The sequence below is a fragment of the Triturus cristatus genome, chromosome 8 (assembly GCF_964204655.1).
Source record: "Triturus cristatus chromosome 8, aTriCri1.1, whole genome shotgun sequence".
Taxonomy (NCBI): domain Eukaryota; kingdom Metazoa; phylum Chordata; class Amphibia; order Caudata; family Salamandridae; genus Triturus; species Triturus cristatus.
The window spans coordinates 808,150,956-808,167,579 of record NC_140591.1 but is presented as its reverse complement, the minus strand read 5'-3'; the positions used below and the strand labels follow the sequence as shown (position 1 = coordinate 808,167,579).

The window sequence follows — 16,624 nt, the reverse complement described above, 5'->3', positions numbered from 1 at the left end:
GAGGCCCACTGGCACTCATCTTTGGGGATCAACACTTATTTATCTTCACCAGACTTTGACCCAGAGCAAGAGAGTGAAAAATGCACAAGGGGGCAAGAAGGAGAAAGAGACAGACAGACAGATAAACAGTGATATAGGGAGAAAGCAGGAACTTGCACGAGTAAAATAAAGAAGAGGGCGTATCTGGTGGTGGATTAAAGAGTAATGAGATGGTATCAAGACTATGCAGCCTCGGTATTCAACACACCAACTTTTAGTAGTGCAGGTTGCAGGTTTCTGAGCAAATCTTTGGGTCCTGGCTCATCAAGCACTGAAAATGTATCCAAGGCTTCACTCATGTCAGTGCTGTGTATTCACAGATACTATAACGTTGCACAGTTCAAAGTGGGAATCAAACTAGAATTTACCTCTAAATTAATGTGAAGTTGCACTTTCACAAAACTCCATGCAGCTCAGCTACAAGCTAAAACCAGCTTGCCTGAACAGTACCAATAGAGCATTTGCTGACACGAAATTCAGGGATGTTTAAAAAAATGTTTATTGATAGTTAACACATCACATACAGTATCAAAACATGGTTGTTTCTTTGCAAACCAGACACAAATTTAGGGATGGTTGAAGCGAAATTGACACAGTTGAGTCAAGCAAAATGAAAGTACGGTTTGGAAGTGAGTCTGCAGTACAGCCAACTGTGCCTTGGCCAGAGTACTGGACAGTGGCGGCTGCTTTCAGTAACAAATGGTGTGGCGCGATGGCGCTACTCACCATAAACTCGGAAATGGAGTATGACCGCTGCAGCACATCTCCCTTCCACGAGCAGGAAAATGAAGTACTTCCTTCCTGCTTATGGAACTGAACTCCAAACAATCCTGGAGCTGGTTTCATGCTGTGAAAGCAGCTCCAGGATTGGTGGGAGCAGGCTCACCCAGCGCTCATTTCGAGGCTGGGGTCCTGTACTGGCAATCCCCAGGCTCTTTAATGGCCTTTGGATTGCTGGGTCTACACTGCGCATCTTGGATAGGACGACTGTAGACAGCCGGCCAATCCGTCATGCTCACTGTAGACCAGTGCTGTAATCCTGCATTTGCAGGATTCAGCCCCGCCCCTACCCTTGCGCTGTACACAGTGTGAGCCGGTGCAGTGGCAAATAAATAAAATGGCTCCTCTCTCCGCCCCCGGTACTAGAAGCATGGCTTTCACTACAATGAAGCCCAAGCACCGCAAAGCTAACTAACATGTACCAACTGGAATTTTTACAAGGCAAGCTACATTACCTTAGGCCATTACTAGCGGCCCCTTGAAGCATTCTGCACTAATTTAGGCCGACTAAAACTGACCCTTGAAGCAGACAGCAGTACCACAGGCAACTACTAGACATCCCTTATAGTAGATTGAAGTACCTTATGCGATTAGAAGAGGTTGCATAGGCTTTCACCACTACCCTCTCAATCTGTCAATACCACAGAAAAGATGTCTTTTTTTGCTGAAAGCAGAAAGGAACAATGCAAAAACCGCACTGTGGTTTATTTATTTATTTTGGGAGTACAGCTTATACTCAATCAGAACTGAAAAAAGTATTTCGCCCAAGAAAAAAAGAAAAGAAAACTATTGAAAAGGCCAGGTCTTGAGTTGTCTTTTAAGGTGAAGAAAAGAGGAGTATTTTCTATTAGCAAAAGGTGGAGCTTTCCACCATCTGGATGCATTGAAATAGAGTGCGGCCACCCACCCTACTGCAATGTATCCGAGGAACTGCAAGCAGATGGGCATAGCGTAAAGTCTAAGAAGGGCAGTATGGTACAATGGATCTCTTTAGATATCCAGGGCCAGTCCCATGCACTTCCCCATGAGTAAAACAGAGTGACTTAGAGAACTTTCTTACGGATGGGAAGCCGGTGAAGTGCCGTACCATGTGAGAAATATTGGGAAGATTAAAAATCATCCTAGATACGGTATTATGAACCACCTGCAGGCGAGTAATGAGCCTCTATGTAGTGTCCAGATTCAGAGCATTTCTATAGTCCAATCTGGATACAATCAGAGCTTACACTACTGTTTTATTGACCTCTATAGGAAGAACCATAAAAATCCTATAAAGCAGTTTTAAGAGGTCAAAACAAGTACTAGCTAGCTTAGCAATTTGGGGAGCCATAGAGAGGTCATTGCCAACGAAGTGGAACACAAGAGAGAGTACAACACCCAAGTCTGATGGGCATCACTCAATCTTTCAAAACTGGGTATGTCTTCCACACAAGAGAACCCCCATCTTGTCTGAGTTAAACTGAAGGTAGTTAGTGCACATCATGCTAGCCATCACTCTCATACAATAATGAAACGTGGCCTGGGCAGGAAATAAGTTCTCGGAGATGGCAACAATAATCTGCATCATCTGCATGATCTTGAAACGAAATCATCACACTAACTCTCTCAACAGGGTCAAATAAATGTAAAAGGGCAGGACTCAGGGGTGAGTCCTCGGTACCCCTTCTAATGTGTGAGTCACTACTGAAGAGGAGGGGCTAGGAATACTGGCTGAAACTTGTCTGTTAAAAGTCAGTCTAGCCTTCTTAGGATGTCTACTACATATGCATTTACAGTTTCGCAAGTCTAATGATTTTTGTTTTATCTCTGCGCTAAATGAACATTTCAATAGTTTATTATGATGGTGATAGACATTAACAAGATTCTGAGCGCATCTCCAACCTGGGTGTGAAGAAGTTGCACTATTATTGTGAAGCTGTATGAAACATTATGATATATTGTATTGGTCATTTATATGAATATCAACAAAATAAAAAGTAGTGAAGCATTCATTATGTATGAAAACCGAGGGGCGTGGCTAGCCGCCTAAGATGGCGGTCGACTCCTGGTAGAGCTCCGGTGCCTGCGGGGATGTTAATTCCTGGTGCCGCCTTTCCCCGGCCACCCGTAGTCCGGAACACCTGATGGCTGAAGCCCCGGAGTCCCCCCACTACGCTGGAAGCCCTGGTGGCCCATCTAAACCGTGGCATGGATCGGTGGTGAGCCCGGGCCGACCTGCGGTGGTGTTCGCGCTGCATCCGGGACTTGCGTTACGGAGTAGCCCGAGCACGTTGCAGGCGGCCTGGAGTGTTGTGGGGCGGGGCTCCCGCCCGCTACTCCCGCTCGCGGCTGGCGGCGATCTGGAGAGTCGGGGACACTGGCATATGCTCCGGAGTGCTGCCTGCCCGGCTGCACGGGCGGACCGCAGGAGACCTGCCAGATTGGAGCTGAGTGTGCCGGGCGGAGGTCGCTGAGAGCAGCGCTGACGTGCTGAGGCCCGACAGAGGCGAACAACGTGCTGCCCTCCCCAGGGGATCCGACAAGGGACAGGCGGTGAGTGGGGAGGATTGCCCCGGTGTGCCTACCACCCAATTTAGAGGCTGGGGCGCGTGGCTGGACTTCCACTTCCTCCCTTCCCCCCCCCCCCCTGACTCCCCTAGCGCGGCCTGAAGCCTGGTGGGACCTTGAAAAACAAAACCACACTGGATACAGGGGTTGATTCCTTCTGGAGTCCCGGACCGGTCATGGACCATGCCCAATGGGACACTGAATAATTATTAGTTCTCGCCCAGTTTCACCCCCGTAGTGCCGCTGCTCTCCCCCTCACGTGCGCGCCCAGCGGCGGAGCCTCCATTGTCCACCTCGGGTTCCCCTGCCGGCCGGAACGTGTAGCAGAATCGCTGCTGGAATCAGTGGGACTGGGCCGGTGGGGGGGGAGGTGGCGCCACCTCTGTAGAGTTTGCCCTGGCTGGCCGCCCTGCCGCTTGATCCTACCACCCCTTCTCTGCAACAGACGCACTATGGACCAGGTCAGGCACCCGTCATCCACGTAAGGGTGGCCTGGACCCCTCCCCCCCCCCGGCCATACGGAGTTCCATAAATAGTAATTTCGGGCGCCTACGGAGTGGAGAGTGCACTATCCCACTACAGTGTTCCCGCGTCATGGGCCGAACCAAAGTGAAGACGCACAAGGGCCGGCGAGAGGCGGGGGCCCCCCCTACCGGGGCGGCCCCCTCCGGTCGACGCGACGAGGCTACCTCCCCGGTTCCGACTGGGGCTGCTCCAGACAAATTGGATCTAATCCTGCAGGAAATCCGCGATTCCAGGGTGGAGTTTGCGGCGCAGCTCGGTGACCGCGAACTCCACTGAGATACGACAACTGTAGCAACAAGTATCGGGCCTTATGGACAGAGTGGAGGATGCGGAGGGTAGAAACAGGCGCAACAACATCCGCGTGATCGGCTTGCCGGAGCGAAGCGAGGGTAATAGGGCGACTGATTTTATGGAGGCATGGTTTAGGGACCATGTAGCGTCGGAGGGCGCTCTCCCCGTATTTCTGCGTCGAACGCGCCCATCGAATACCAACCAGGCCGCCTAGACCAGGCACGCCACCCCGCCCATTGATAGTGAAAATCTTGAACTATAGGGACCAGGATACACTGCTACAGAAAGCGAGGGAAAAATCCGTAATCCAGTTTGAAAACCATCGCATCTCATTATACCCCGACTACACTGTCATGGTCCAGAGACAGCGTGCGTCCTACCAGGCGGTTAAGAAAAAACTGCAAAAAGCGCAACTCAAATACGCCTTACTCTACTTGGCCAGGCTCAAGGTCATTTATGTCAAAGACAAAGATCCCTTTGGGCACCTTTATTGAGGCATACACCTATTTTCAACCATTACACATACAACATCCACATCACCGGCAATCGGAACCAACAATAAGTGATATAAAAAGTTATTTATTAAAATTAATAAGTTTCTCACACGGCAATACTATTACAATCAAGTGTACATCATCAATATACTTTAGATGATCAAAACAAACATAAACACATTTAAAAACCACAATCAATAATTGGGGACATAAACAAAAATCTTGTCCTATGAGCACATCAAGTAATGTATATAAAGATCAACACTTTTTCCTTTTTCTTTGTAGTTGTTAACCTTTAACAGATATTCAAGTACTCGATGAACACAGGACAAGTTGAACAAGCGACATGTTTCGGTGGCACAAGTCAATTCACCACCTTCCTCAAGCTTAAAATGATCAATCAATATCTCCCCAAGTTTCCGTTGTCATAGCTAGCAACGATCAGGGGAGGGTGAGATATCAAATTCCTTTCTTTAATTCTTCCAGTCTCAGTATGGTTAAGACACCTTCAAACCACCCACATATAATCAATTAGGGGTACCGCAAAAGCTTTCACCCTTTTGCTCTCTTCCTTCTGTTTTTGTACGTAAAAAATTTCTCTCGTACAACAGCGGATGATTGTGGAGTCGGCGGGGAAACTTTTCAGTTCCGATATCGCTTGGACTACCCTTGTAGTTGATCAGCCTACCAGTAGCCAGTTATAAAACACATGAAACTATTGGCCATAACTCCAGTGGCACGACACTACAAAACATTGAGATAAGGAACGATTAGAGGTGGCCTAATCCTGTGCATTACTAAAAAACCAAAAATTTTACGTACAAAAACAGAGGAAGGTGGTGAATTGACTTGTGCCACCAAAACGCGTCGCTTGTTCAACTTGTCCTGTGTTCGAGTACTTGAATATCTGTTAAAGGTTAACAACAACAAAGAAAAAGGAAAAAGTGTTGATCTTTATATACCTTACTTGATGTGCTCATTGGACAAGATTTTTGTTTATGTCCCCAATTATTGATTGTGGTTTTTAAATGTGTTTATGTTTGTTTTGATCATCTAAAGTATATTGATGATGTACACTTGATGGTAATAGTATTGCCGTGTGAGAAACGTATTAATTTTAATAAATAACTTTTTATATCACTTATTGTTGGTTCCGATTGCTGGTGATGTGGATGTTGTATTTTTAATGGTTGAAAATAGGTGTATGCCTCAATAAAGGTGCCCAAAGGGATCTTTGTCTTTGACAGAAGTGTCTTATCTTGGTGTCCTGTCCCTTTGGAGAGGAGGACCCCTCTCTTTTTATTTCAAGGTCATTTATGACAAAAAACACACTTCTTTGACAGCCCAGCAGATGCCGAGGAATGGATGGAAGTCATGTGTATAGGGCCCAGTCAGCTCAGCCATCCGAATACATCACCGCAGGGCTCGGGAAAATCCCCGACTCCTCAGAAATCAGGCTCTCGCCGACCCCGGACCCCCACCCAGGAGAACAGTGGAATGGGGCCATCGCGCGAACAGCAGCGCTGTGACCAGAAGAGGGCTTTGGCCGCTGCTGGAGCTTGCCGCGAGGACCTCCTCAAAACTACCACAGACTCAGAGGACAGTACCCTGAACTCGGATTCCGAACACAGTATTTTTTTTTTTTTTAAATCTATTTTTTATTGATTTTACACAACCATCTACTTAGGCAACATTCCGAACACAGTATTATCCTTTTTCCTACAATCACCCCCAGGGCGGCAGATGACATAATTGATAATCAATAGCCGCAGGACCCACCTGTTGAGTGCAGAACCCTTTTTTGGCACATGGACCGGCAAGTGTAATGCAGAGGACATAGATACTAACTTCTGTAACGTATCATATCCTTTTTCTGTATTCTTGCACTCGCTCTCTGTTATTTGTTATTTTGGAATCACCTACATGATAATGCTTGAGGGTGAACACTATTGCTTAAATGGACCATTTTATGTGTTTTTTCCCAGCAAGCACAGGGGATATGGGGTGCGGGGACTCCGGGTCTAAGTCTTATATTTGTATATGCAAATGTGTTTATGGCGGTACCACTGTCTTAGTTTGGCTTATTCATAATCCCCCCTATGCAGGCCCCGTGGAGCCACCAGGTGACGGACACTACCGTACACATGGACATGTTCAAGGGCGGCGGCCCCCCTATTAGCGTACGCACTGTTATTGGTTGTGGAATTATTGTATATTTTTGTTGGGCCCAGCGTAGTTCAGACGTGGAGCCGGGTGTTGTTATAGTTCATGGGGAAGGGGACTCCTGGTCGCAAATGGCTCATAGGCTCCATCTACAGGGTAGCTTTTCTTTACATACAATATCATGCCAACAACGACTACCATCTTAGGGTCCTATAATCTAGTCACATGGAACATACGTGGGTTGGGGGCGATACAGAAGAGACATCGTGTACACGCTTATCTCCTCAGGCGTAAAGCACACATAGTGTTTCTACAGGAATCCCACTTAACAGAAGCGGAAACGGTGAAAACACGCAAAACATGGCGGGGTCATATGTACTCCACTAACTACTCGGCGTTCGCCAGGGGAGCGACAATCTGGGTACGTCATGGGGTCCCCTTTCTGGAACTGGAACGTCGGGTTGATGACCAGGGGAGGTACATATTGCTGAAGGGTACATTAGATGGTGCCCTGATAATCCTGGGTAGTGTATATGCCCCTAATTTTGAACAGGATCGTTTCCTGAGCCGGCTGGGTACTGCATTGGCGGACTGGGATGGTATCCCCTGGGGGCTGGGGGGAGACTGGAATGCTGTATTGGAGGTCACCCTAGATAGATCCCACCCCCCCCCTTAACTGCGCGACTACTACTAAGTTGGCCGCACTGTTTACTACCTGGGTGAATGGCTGGACACTTGCGGACGTATGGAGATGTCTATATCCTGCACACAAGGAGTACTCTTTCTTCTCCCCAGTGCACGGTCTCTATACTAGAATTGATAGATTTCTCTGCTCTCGAGCCATTATCACACAGGTCTGCCACGCTACTTACCTAGCCAAAACCTTCTCAGACCACAACCCTCTAGAACTTACACTAAATTGGGCTACTGTGCCCACCCCTGTGCCCACCTGGAGGCTACATCCGCAGCTATTAGAGGACACCCCTTTCCGGACAGCCATCTCCACCACCATTACTAATTATCTAGCTGACAATTGGGACACAGCCTCTTCCAACTTAATTGCATGGGATGTGCTCAAGGTGGTAGTACGGGGGGCATCAATAGGAAAACTAGTGGGGGCTCACCAGGAAATGCACCAACGATTACACGCCGTGGAGCAACGTCTGACTATATTGGAACAAGAGGTGGTGATTGACCCCGATAAACAAACGGAATTACAGACAGCCCATATTGAACACGCTGAAATACTAGAAACACTACGGGTAATTGATCAGAGGGCATTCCTCCAACGTAAACACACAGAAGCAGACAGATCTGGTACACTTCTTGCACGCATAGTTCGGGACAGACCCGACCCCCGGTGATAACTAGTGTCCGTACAACCCAAGGCAGTGTTGTCCACACCCAGCAGGGCATCAACCTAGCCTTTCAGGACTATCTTACCACATTATATGCTGCGCCCCCACCTGTTGATCAATCCTCTATAGTGGAGTTCCTGCGGGATTTGCCTATGCCGGTACTTCCTGAGGAGACACGTGCGGGTATAGATGGCCCCATAACACAACAAGAAATACGACCTGCGATAAAAGATATCAATCGAAATAAAACGCCTGGGATTGACGGGTTGCCCATTGAATTTTAACACACGTATTCGGAAGTATTGGTGCCTGTACTAGAAGTAGTCTATAATACAGGTCACTTACCACACTCTACCATGCAAGCATTGGTCATATCCTTACCCAAACCAGGACGCGACAGCCTGGATCTCCATAATTATAGGCCCCTCTCCTTGCTTGCGACGGAGTATAAAATATTAAGTAAAGCTCTTGCCAACCGAATCCAGTCCTCCCTCAATATGCTCATACATAGCGATCAGTGCGGGTTCCTGCCGAATCGTAGTACATCCCTCAACACCAGGCGGTTACATTATGTACTGGAGGCCACTCCGCAGGCTCATCAGTCAGCAGGTTGCATCGCCCTAGACCTCCGTCAGGCCTTTGACTCTCTTTCCTGGGAATTCATGTTCGCAACCCTTCAAAGATTTGGATTCCCAGACACATACCTGAAATGGGTACGCCTTCTCTATACGGCCCCTACGGCCCGGGCCCGCACGGGACGCTACATTTCTAATCAATATCCTATTCACATGGGCACGCGACAGGGTTGCCCGCTATCGCCATTACTATTCGTACTCACACTGGAACCTCTAGTGATAGCACTCAGAAGGTCGGTAGACCGGCTTGGTATACCAATCGATGGAGTAACCCACCTGACCTCCATTTACGCAGACGATATCCTGTTGTATTTACGGGACTAGTCGGCTGACAACACTCCCTTGCCGGATATCCTTGACACCTTTGAGCGCCTCTCAGGACTGGCTATCAACCAGGAGAAATCTGTAGTCTGATTTTTCAGGGACAGACCAGGCCCAGATACCCTGCGTTTTGGCGATTATACCTTGCCAGTGGCACCCACCACCTTTAAATACCTAGGTATTCAAATATATAGAACACAGGCAGATCAGATAGAAGGTAATATCACGCGAGCCATAACGGGACTCCGGGCCAGTGTGGCCTTCTGGACCTCCCTACCGCTCTCAGTAATGGGGCGGGTGGCCATCTCTAAGATGGTGATGCTCCCTCGCCTATTATACTACTTTGTGAACCTACCGGTCATAATCCCACAGTCTACCTTTAACACATTAAATACCTTGTTGTTGGACCTGATCTGGGGCAAGGGCCGCAGGCGTGTCAGCCTGCGGAAACTTCAATTTGAGAGCGGAGGCGGGGGTCTGGGAGTTCCAGACTTCCGTGCCTACTACTATGCTAGTCAGCTCCAGTGGCTATTGTATTGGACCGCGGGAAGACATTTATAAGAAATTGGGTACTCATCGGGGGAGTTGGACCGGGGGAGGCTAAACTCTCTGCTGTTGCCCAAGGTTAGGACCCCTCCGGACAGCCCCCCCTTTTGTATACCGCTTTACAATTCTGGAAGAAGGCGTTGACATACACCTAAATGGCGACTCCTTATTCACCGAACATCCCTCTTATAGGTATCCCCACACCACAGGGCAGACTAGCGAAGTCCAGTATACAGGATTGGATGGAGGTTGGAGTAGAGGACATAGGAGGGTTCTTTACTGATGGACACTTGATGGATCACGATACCTTCTTGCAGTCCACAGGCGCCTCGCCACGTTTATATTTATTGCATGCCACTGTATCCCACTACATAAAGAACACATGGGCACCGCAGCGCAGTGAACCCCAACAGCACAACCTAGTACACCTGTTATATCACATGGGGAAGGGGGGACATTTGGTGCATTGGTTATATACAGGAATACGGACGCACTCTGCGATCCCGCTCACTTCACTAAGAGAGCAGTGGTCTGGGGACTCTAACTTGGAGATTACTGATAAGGCTTGGCAGTGCATGCTAGAACACCCCAAAAGAGTTTCCCGTAATGCCAAACTAAAATTCATCCAGACAATGATCTTACATCGGGCATATCTCACCCCCAAGCGGATACATCGTATGTTTCCTGATGCCTCACACAACTGCCCCCGCTGTAAAGGGGATGAGGCGGACTTTCTCCATATGCTGTGGTCTTGCACACATCTCCGACACTACTGGGAGGGAATCCGTCATGCTCTAGGCGAAACTACACAAACCCCTATATCAGATGAACCCCCGAACTGCCTAATGGGTCTCCGCAAACGCTCATGAATCCAGAAAGTACGACTGAGATTCATAGACCTAGCCCTCATTTTAGCGGTAAGAACTCTTACTATGAGGTGGAAGTCCCCCAGGTGTCCAGCGTTATCCAGTTGGCAAGCTGACATGATACAATGGGGAAAGGCCGAAGGGGCAGTCCTTAGGAGGGAAGAGGAGAAGGGGCTTCGGAAGCAGCCCATTTCAATGGATTGGGAGGCAATGTTACACGAGTTTGAATCACTTGACTTATTGTCCCCTCAGGATACTCCAGTTCCGTAGACAATCAGAGGGAATAGGTGACTATACCACAGTAGGTCCCAAGTCCGTGACTCATATATCGCATCGCATGATTACTGAGTACCAGTTCGTGCTACCCAGTTAGTACTTCCCCCTTTGAGGTCCTACTGGACATAGGAAACAATGTGCGACCAGGAGTGGGAGGGATGGGAGGGTTAGGGTGGGGAGGGACACAGTTGCATTTGTTATTTATGTTAATTGGAAAAGTAATGACACTATGCTATGCATTTATTTGCCATTCCTGCAGTGGGCAGCTATACGTGAGGTCACCAGACCTTATTAATACCCCTTTTTCAGCCTTACGGAGGGAGGGGGAAAAGATGGTAACCCTGAGAAATATTTAAGCTGTATTCATGGCTAGAGGAAAATTACCGCCCCCATGTAATTTTCACTGCATTGAATTTCGATATGATGGTATCAAAATAAAGAGTAAAAAAAAAAAATGTATGTGGTACAGAAAAAGACCTAACCAGACACGGTTGAGGTTTTCATACATAAGTGCTCCGCTATTTTTATTTTGTTGATGACTGGTCTGGGACTTCCTGGGGTTCAGACTTGTACATTGTGGCAACAGGTGTGTTATAGTGTTAGAGCACCTCTGTTTTCGGCTTATGTTACATTTGCTCAATGGAGAGGGGTGTGCAACTAATGAATCACTGTTGCCCGTTTGTTTCAATCAATTTATATGGATATGTAGTTTCAAGGAACAGCTCGGCTCATTCTTTATATGGTTAAGTTAATCCAGGCTCTGGTTTTGTTTTTGCTCTCATTGGGGAGACAGAGGGCCTGATGTAGATCTTGGTGGGACAGTCTGACCGGGTGTGTCCTGCTGCCGGCCGGGAAAGGGAGAGGATAGGGCAGAGGAGAGGTGGCGGCCGGCCATTATAGGTAACTCCTCATTTTGTTTAATTCCTCTCTGCACCCTACCACCCCTGTCCGGTAGCAGCCGCTGCTGGCCGCCTGTCTCCATAGCGCCAGGCGGAACAACTTGAGTGAGTGCGGTATAGTGTAGAGTGGGGCCTGTGATTTATATACAGAGTCCATAGGCAAAACCTGTCCACTGTCCAACCGGAGCACATTATTCATCAATCATCATCAACCCTTCAACATTTCAGCTTTTCAACCATGTGGCAAAATAGCTTCAAGGGTTAAAATATCTGATTCCGAAACTTGTTCGCACCATGAGTGTGAGAGGATCAAATGCTTGAGTAGGTTTTGTAAGCATTCATGGAGCGAAATAAAAAAAGAGCTCACTGCCTAACATAAGGTATCACTAATTCGCTCTGGAGTTAAGTGTCTCCCACTTAGAGGGAAGCTTTTACATTTCACTAAACACGTTATTTAGGCTTCCGGTTTTTATTTGCATTCATTTTTTTATGTATATCTTTATTCAGCTTTGGCTTTTCTCGTGCAATCAACATTTGATATACATTGAGAGAAAAAAAATCGACGTTTCATATATCAATATATTTATATTGGTGCACAATACTTTTCAATTTACAACATTATTTTTCTCATTTAGAATTATACGGGGAACAACCTTTACAACGCAACTTTTACAACGCACTACCTTTACAACGCATTTTTTACAACGCATAATCCATTACAACGCATGACATTACAACGCATGACACTACAACGCATCTTTAAAAACTACCTTTACAACGCATTCCATTACAACGCATACTACCATTACAACACATACCATTACAACGCATAATATTACACTAAACTATCCAACACTTACCCTACTGTTGCACCCCTTGGAGTTAGAATAGTAATTTTTACCCCTATACTATCCAACACTTACCCTACTGTTGCACCCCCTGGAGTTAGAATAGTAATTTTTACCCCTATACTATCCAACACTTACCCTACTGTTGCACCCCCTGGAGTTAGAATAGTAATTTTTACCCCTATACTATCCAACACTTACCCTACTGTTGCACCCCCTGGAGTTAGAATAGTAATTTTTACCCCTATACTATCCAACACTTACCCTACTGTTGCACCCCCTGGAGTTAGAATAGTAATTTTTACCCCTATACTATCCAACACTTACCCTAATGTTGCACCCCCTGGAGTTAGAATAGTAATTTTTACCCCTATACTATCCAACACTTACCCTAATGTTGCACCCCCTGGAGTTAGAATAGTAATTTTTACCCCTATACTATCCAACACTTACCCCACTGTTGCACCCCCTGGAGTTAGAATAGTAATTTTTACCCCTATACTATCCAACACTTACCCTACTGTTGCACCCCCTGGAGTTAGAAAAGTAACTTTTACCCCTATACTATCTAATACTTACCTTAAATGCAATTTAATATTATGCGTTGTAATGGTATGCGTTGTAAAGGTATTATGCGTTGTAATGGAAATGCGTTGTAAAGGTAGTTTTTAAAAATGCGTTGTAGTGTCATGCGTTGTAATGTCATGCGTTGTAATGGATTATGCGTTGTAAAAAATGCGTTGTAAGTGCATGCGTTGTAAAAGTGTGCGTTGTAACGTCATACATCCGAATTATACAGACTGTTATTTTTCTCATTTAAAATTATACAAACTGTTTATTTTTGATCACTCCAACATCCTGCACAATGCAGTATCAGAAGCCCCAGCGCTTCGAGCTCGAGGAGGTCCGGACAATGTGCGACCAGGAGTGGGAGGGATGGGAGGGTTAGGGTGGGGAGGGACACAGTTGCATTTGTTATTTATGTTAATTGGAAAAGTAATGACACTATGCTATGCATTTATTTGCCATTCCTGCAGTGGGCAGCTATACGTGAGGTCACCAGACCTTATTAATACCCCTTTTTCAGCCTTACGGAGGGAGGGGGAAAAGATGGTAACCCTGAGAAATATTTAAGCTGTATTCATGGCTAGAGGAAAATTACCGCCCCCATGTAATTTTCACTGCATTGAATTTCGATATGATGGTATCAAAATAAAGAGTAAAAAAAAAAAATGTATGTGGTACAGAAAAAGACCTAACCAGACACGGTTGAGGTTTTCATACATAAGTGCTCCGCTATTTTTATTTTGTTGATGACTGGTCTGGGACTTCCTGGGGTTCAGACTTGTACATTGTGGCAACAGGTGTGTTATAGTGTTAGAGCACCTCTGTTTTCGGCTTATGTTACATTTGCTCAATGGAGAGGGGTGTGCAACTAATGAATCACTGTTGCCCGTTTGTTTCAATCAATTTATATGGATATGTAGTTTCAAGGAACAGCTCGGCTCATTCTTTATATGGTTAAGTTAATCCAGGCTCTGGTTTTGTTTTTGCTCTCATTGGGGAGACAGAGGGCCTGATGTAGATCTTGGTGGGACAGTCTGACCGGGTGTGTCCTGCTGCCGGCCGGGAAAGGGAGAGGATAGGGCAGAGGAGAGGTGGCGGCCGGCCATTATAGGTAACTCCTCATTTTGTTTAATTCCTCTCTGCACCCTACCACCCCTGTCCGGTAGCAGCCGCTGCTGGCCGCCTGTCTCCATAGCGCCAGGCGGAACAACTTGAGTGAGTGCGGTATAGTGTAGAGTGGGGCCTGTGATTTATATACAGAGTCCATAGGCAAAACCTGTCCACTGTCCAACCGGAGCACATTATTCATCAATCATCATCAACCCTTCAACATTTCAGCTTTTCAACCATGTGGCAAAATAGCTTCAAGGGTTAAAATATCTGATTCCGAAATTTGTTCGCACCATGAGTGTGAGAGGATCAAATGCTTGAGTAGGTTTTGTAAGCATTCATGGAGCGAAATAAAAAAAGAGCTCACTGCCTAACATAAGGTATCACTAATTCGCTCTGGAGTTAAGTGTCTCCCACTTAGAGGGAAGCTTTTACATTTCACTAAACACGTTATTTAGGCTTCCGGTTTTTATTTGCATTCATTTTTTTATGTATATCTTTATTCAGCTTTGGCTTTTCTCGTGCAATCAACATTTGATATACATTGAGAGAAAAAAAATCGACGTTTCATATATCAATATATTTATATTGGTGCACGATACTTTTCAATTTACAACATTATTTTTCTCATTTAGAATTATACGGGGAACAACCTTTACAACGCAACTTTTACAACGCACTACCTTTACAACGCATTTTTTACAACGCATAATCCATTACAACGCATGACATTACAACGCATGACACTACAACGCATCTTTAAAAACTACCTTTACAACGCATTCCATTACAACGCATACTACCATTACAACGCATACCATTACAACGCATAATATTACACTAAACTATCCAACACTTACCCTACTGTTGCACCCCTTGGAGTTAGAATAGTAATTTTTACCCCTATACTATCCAACACTTACCCTACTGTTGCACCCCCTGGAGTTAGAATAGTAATTTTTACCCCTATACTATCCAACACTTACCCTACTGTTGCACCCCCTGGAGTTAGAATAGTAATTTTTACCCCTATACTATCCAACACTTACCCTACTGTTGCACCCCCTGGAGTTAGAATAGTAATTTTTACCCCTATACTATCCAACACTTACCCCACTGTTGCACCCCCTGGAGTTAGAATAGTATTTTTTACCCCTATACTATCCAACACTTACCCTACTGTTGCACCCCCTGGAGTTAGAATAGTAATTTTTACCCCTATACTATCCAACACTTACCCTACTGTTGCACCCCCTGGAGTTAGAATAGTAATTTTTACCCCTATACTATCCAACACTTACCCTACTGTTGCACCCCCTGGAGTTAGAATAGTCATTTTTACCCCTATACTATCCAACACTTACCCTAATGTTGCACCCCCTGGAGTTAGAATAGTAATTTTTACCCCTATACTATCCAACACTTACCCTAATGTTGCACCCCCTGGAGTTAGAATAGTAATTTTTACCCCTATACTATCCAACACTTACCCCACTGTTGCACCCCCTGGAGTTAGAATAGTAATTTTTACCCCTATACTATCCAACACTTACCCTACTGTTGCACCCCCTGGAGTTAGAAAAGTAACTTTTACCCCTATACTATCTAATACTTACCTTAAATGCAATTTAATATTATGCGTTGTAATGGTATGCGTTGTAAAGGTATTATGCGTTGTAATGGAAATGCGTTGTAAAGGTAGTTTTTAAAAATGCGTTGTAGTGTCATGCGTTGTAATGTCATGCGTTGTAATGGATTATGCGTTGTAAAAAATGCGTTGTAAGTGCATGCGTTGTAAAAGTGTGCGTTGTAACGTCATACATCCGAATTATACAGACTGTTATTTTTCTCATTTAAAATTATACAAACTGTTTATTTTTGATCACTCCAACATCCTGCACAATGCAGTATCAGAAGCCCCAGCGCTTCGAGCTCGAGGAGGTCCGGACTGCGGGGGGAACAGGGCCAAATAGTAGAGAGGCAGGGGCTTTTGAGATGGTCACGCGCAGATCTTTCACCTCACTACTGTCTAAGTCCACCAGCCGCCACTGCCTTTGCTGCTCCGACACCACCATGACTCCAAATGACTCCGTTGTCACCGAGATTTAAAATAAGGTACTTGTACTATTGTCTTATGTATCGTGTGCTGCTGACACTTGGAATAGCCTTGTATATTACTGCTTTGCTATTACATGCAAATACTTTTTTTTATGTGTAATACAGTAGTGTTCATTTTCCTACTAATCTAGGTAAATGGAACACACCTGTATTGACACTTACAAAAATAAATTGTTGTAGTGATGCTTGGAATGTTGGGCTAGTGGTGCCTGTGGGTGTGCATTCAATAGTGTGTGTATGT

The 16,624-nt window shown here is 45.8% G+C and overlaps 1 long non-coding RNA gene across 2 annotated transcripts in view; it reads left to right on the top strand.

Moving 5' to 3' along the window:
* Positions 1-16,624, top strand: part of LOC146805117 (uncharacterized) — a 38,292-nt gene that overhangs the window by 7,947 nt on the left and 13,721 nt on the right. The window contains exon 1 of one of the 2 annotated variants that reach the window (XR_014967427.1): positions 16,180-16,380. The exons of the other annotated variant lie outside the window; for it this stretch is intronic. This is a non-coding gene — a long non-coding RNA (uncharacterized LOC146805117). Of the gene's footprint in view, positions 1-16,179; positions 16,381-16,624 lie in introns of those variants that run through there. 2 annotated transcript variants of the gene reach the window in all.